This window comes from Nomascus leucogenys, chromosome 2 (genome assembly GCF_006542625.1).
Source record: "Nomascus leucogenys isolate Asia chromosome 2, Asia_NLE_v1, whole genome shotgun sequence".
Lineage (NCBI taxonomy): Eukaryota > Metazoa > Chordata > Mammalia > Primates > Hylobatidae > Nomascus > Nomascus leucogenys.
In genome coordinates, this window is record NC_044382.1 from 123464349 (window position 1) to 123469334 (window position 4986).

Below are 4986 nucleotides of genomic sequence, written 5' to 3' on the forward strand. Positions count from 1 at the left end.
AGGATCATGTTGTTTTGATTATTGTAATTTTGTAGTAGATTTTGAAATCAGGTAGTGTGATGCCTCTGGCTTTATTTCTTTTTTGCTCAAGATTGCTTTGGCCATTCAGGGTCTTTCATGGTTCCATATAAATTTTAGGATTGTTTTCCCTATTTCTGTATGAAATGCCACTGGAATTTTGATAGGCATTGCATTGAATCTGTAGATTGCTTGGAGTAGTATAGACATGTTAACAATATTAATTCTTTCTAACCATGAACATGAAATATCTTTCTGTTTATTTATGTCTTCTTCAATTTCTTTCATCAGAGTCTTATAGTTTTCCATGTACAGATCTTTCACCTCCTTGGTTAAGTTTATTCCTTTTTTTTTTTTTTTTTTTTTTTTTTGAGATGGAGTCTCACTCTGTTGCCCAAGCTAGAGTGCAGTGGCACGATCTTGGCTCACTGCAACCTTTGTCTCCTGGGTTCAAGCAATTCTCCCACCTCAGCCTCCTGAGTAGCTGAGACTACAGGTGCATACCACCACATCTGGCTAAGTTTTGTATTTTTTGTAGAAACAGAATTTCACCATGTTGGCCAGGCTGGTCTCAAACTCCTGACCTCAAGAGATCTGCCCACCTCGGCCTCCCAAAGTGCTGGAATTAACAGGCACAAGCCACCATGGCTTACCCATTCTCTCCTTTTAAATAGCTCCACAAAAATCTCATAGAGATTCCTGTTGGACAGGCCTGAATGATATACTCTCTGCACAAATCAGATGACTTGGGAGATAAATAAGCTTATTGACTAAAACTTGGGTCACCTGCCCTCCCCTAGCTACTCCAAAGAAAAATTGAGGTGATGTTACCAGAAGAAGACAGAAAGGATGGAGGTCAGGCAAAACACTAGATGGGTGTGTGGTGGTCTTAGAAAGACTGCTGAGGGTATAGTTAAGGACTCCTCAAGGGTCAGCAGTTCTAAGGACCAGTTATGTCAATAGCTCAGAAGCTCAATGGTTTTAGAGAAAGTGGTGGAAACAACTTTCAGAAGCATCCACACTCCAGAGTCGAATCATCACAACTCCTAAATTCAGGGAAATATAGACTCATGTAAGCAGATGTGTTTCAAAAAGGCTTCATGGAGAATGTAGGACTTGCACTGAGTCTTCAAGAATGGGTAGGATTTGGGCTGAAAGATGGGGAGGGAGAGTAGCAGGAATAATCCAGGCCTGCATGAATAAAGGCAAGGAGTCTGGCTCAAATGCAGAAAACCATGGTGGGAGAGGAAGAGATGAGGAGGCATACTGAGCAAGAGGAGCAAGGGGTTTGAGTCTCCAAACTAAACTGACATTACTGAAAGTAGTGATTAACTTTCTTTCTATCCTCCTCCTCTTTTTTTCCTCTAAAGTTTTAACATTGTCAATATTTTGATTCCCCCTTGGTCTAAATTTAGGGGCTTTCTGTATTCCATTCTAATTGTTCTGAGGAGCAGGGTTGCAGAGCCCATGAGCCACATACAGGAAAGCATTCCCTCCAGCCCCTTCCCCTGATCCACCCCAAGCACATGCTTTACCCCATCAAGTGTCTTTTATGCCACAACCCTGAGGTCTCCATCCTCTCAGCAAGGTGTCCATGCTGCCAAGCAACGGGTACGTGTTGACAAAGTTAAGGAACCCAGTTCCTAGGAGATGTAGTAGATTAATTAGGTCACTAGTAAGTAGAGATAAATATCTATTGTCATTCAGGAGAATGCAAGGGGCTTGCAGACTGGGGCACAGAACAGGTAAGGAATGGAGAAGAAAGAGTTAAAGAAAAGTCTGAAAACAAGGAATCCTTTCAGAGTCTGGGAAGGCGGTCAAGTGAGAAGCCTGAACATACAGCGAAAAACACAGGCTTGGAATCAGAGAAACCTCAGTTTGAATCTTTCACTTACTAATTGGGGGCAGAACTTAATTTCTTTTTGTAGATGAGGAACTGCAGGTTCCTTATCAACAAAACAAGTATAATAAAACTTGCGGCTTACTGCAGTTTTAATAAAGATGAAGGAAGTAGAGTGCCTTCTTCTTCAGATCATTGTTTTGCCACTTCCCTGCTGTGAGTCCTTGGTCAGATTAACCGCTTTAAACTGCAGTTTCCTCATCTGTAAAGTAGAAATTATAAAAGCACGTAGCTCCTAGGGTTGTAGTGAGGATTAAATAAGAAGACGCACATAACGAGCTCAACACAGTAGCTACTGTAAGCACCCAATACATGTTAATGATTATGATGGTAATGCTGAATATATTAATTATATCAGTCAGGATGCTTGCAACTGTACGTGACAGAAAACCCAGGCAGAAGTGACTTAAACAGCAAGGATATGTTATTATTCACATGACAAGAAGTCCTGAGTTCAAGGTGTTCCTGAATGGGTAATTCATTCGTTCAAAGATTTCATAAAGGACCTAAGTTCTTTCCTGTCTTCACTCAGAGTTTCTCAGCATGTTGGCTGTTTCTAACTTGGGTTGTCCCCTCATGGGTGCAAGATGACTGCCACTCCTCCAGATATGATATCTTCTAACACCCTCCCACAGTGGAAGAAGGAAGAGAGCACTCTTTTCTTTTTAAGACAGAGGAAAATTTTTCTGGAAACCATCGTGCACCAGCAGACTTTCCCTCATATCTCATTAACCAGAATTCATATACATGCTGATGCCTGAACCTATCACTGGCCTCTCAAGAGATGAACAAAATCATGTCTCTGTGAGCAAGCAAGAAGGTGGATGTGGTGGTTGAGAAGGCAACTGACATCAACCACCTCAATAATGGTGATGAAAACAATGGGCTCTTAGAGGACAGAGTTCTGAGAGGGAAGAGAGAGCCCCATCTGGGACAGACATGAAGAGGACACTACAGTCATTTAATGGAGCTCCTAAGAGAAGAGTCTTTGGAGTCACAAAATTTGGAGTCACAAACTGAACTCTTGGCTCTGCCATTTCCTAACTGTGCAAACAAGTTATTTACCCTCTATGCCTTTGTTTCCACTGCTATCGAAGGCCAACATCTAATGGATGCTTGGAAATAAAATTAAGCAACACAGGGTATGTGATTAATAAGTAAAACTATCATTAGTACTTCTGGCTGAGCAACAGGCACAGGAATCAGATTGGTTGTTATACCAACAGTCATTGAAATTACTGAATACAAACATAAGTCTATATGCAGTGCTTCAATAGACTCTTTCTCCTCCAGGATAAGAAAGCTTGCTCAGAATGAAGAGACGAGGAGTGGTTGTGGAGACAAACAGGATTCAAAATCAGATCCCACTGCTACCATTTAGGGAAAGTTATTGGGAAAGTTACTGAATCTTGGGAAAGTTATCGAACTGCCTTGTGCTCAGTTTTCTCATCTGCAAAAGAGAGTAACAGCTCATTAAGTTATGATGATTAAACAAGTTAACACAAATGCCTGCGTGTAAACTGTGAATAGGGGCAGCCATTGTTAGCACATTTACTGTTTTCATATAAAGATGCAGTTACTCTATTCTGTCTTTTATTTACTTTGCTAATTGTCACTACAAGAGGAGCAGCGAAAAATCTGGCTTCAATTCTCGTCCTTTCTCTTAGGAGCCACATGGCCTCCGAGTATCAGGTACTCCTTCAGTAAAAGGATTGGCCCACTTTTCTCTCCAGAGCTGAGAGGTTCCAAATAAAATGTTTTGAAGACTGAAACTCAACATATGATGTCTCATTATTTATACGTATTATCTCCTACGATTCCAATTTTTGTCTCATTCTTTCTTATCACCTACGCTTTTCTTTGGCTTCCTGCCTGAAACTTTTTCCTATACTATATCACTACTTACCATAATCTCCAATATCTCTACTATCTCTTCCACCCAAATCTTTATGCATCATTACTTACAATCTCTTAAATGTGCCTTAAACTTTTATTGTAGGATAGTGGTGTGTATATACATATATTTAAATTTATTTTAAATTTAATCTCTCCTTCTCAGCCCCACAGAGACTGGTATTAAATTAGCATATGTAAAATGCCAAAGAAGCATATAGTAGTGATTACTATAAATGCTAAACAAAATATGATTTCAACAACTGTTTGCTGACGTCCTACTGTGTGTATAACACTGTGCTACAGAGATGACTCTAACAAGAGTTCCTGGCCTCAAAGACGTGACATATTCCAGTTTGGGAGTTAAGACTTGTGAATAAGTAAGCACTATACATAAAACACTTCTAAAATAGTAAAGGCCTTTTAGGAAGATTGATGGGTTTGTGTGACCCAGGTGGCAACACAGCACCCTCTCTGCCCACCAAGATGGTGTTCAACCCCAGCAGCAACTAAGACATGTTGAAAAAGATGTTCTGATGCCTAACATAATGAGAAAAATGGCCAGAGAGGGGTATTCTGAACAAGTTCAATATTTTACCAAGTGTTGCAAGAACTCTGGAATCCTTATGGTGGTAAAATACTGGAAATAAAATTCTTCATTGAAAGACTGTCTTAACTGCTTACTATAATGATCCAGTCTTTTACAAAGAATACAAAATGGAATACCTGAAGGAATGTAAGAACTCAGAGAAACTGGAATTTCTACCAAGTTAAAGCTACAGAAGCTTCCCATAAGCATGTAGGCAAATATTTGAATGTCACTCAGAACTCTAATACTCATGGAAGTCATTTCTAGTATAAATCACCCGAAATAATAAACTCAAGATAAGAATGTGTGTTTGCTTTATCCTAATTATAGAAATATTAATTGTATCTGAAATCAAGATCTTTTATTAAAAAGAGATTGATGGATTTCACAGACTTTGAAGTGGACGTATCTGAAAAAAAAAAAAAGCACTAAACGCATTAACAAAAAGAGGTGAATTTTCTTTAACAACATTTTACATCTTAAATGTTTGAGATTATGTCATTTTTCCAGAACAAATGAAACCTGGATGACAACTTGCTATAACTGTATTTAGATATTTATCAATTCCATCTGTTCATTCTTTCTT

General features: G+C 39.1%; 1 pseudogene; it reads left to right on the forward strand.

Annotated features, from left to right (window-relative positions):
• The first annotated feature begins 4317 nt into the window (after positions 1-4317).
• LOC115837542 lies at positions 4318-4614 on the forward strand (annotated as a pseudogene).
• Positions 4615-4986: the final 372 nt, after the last annotated feature.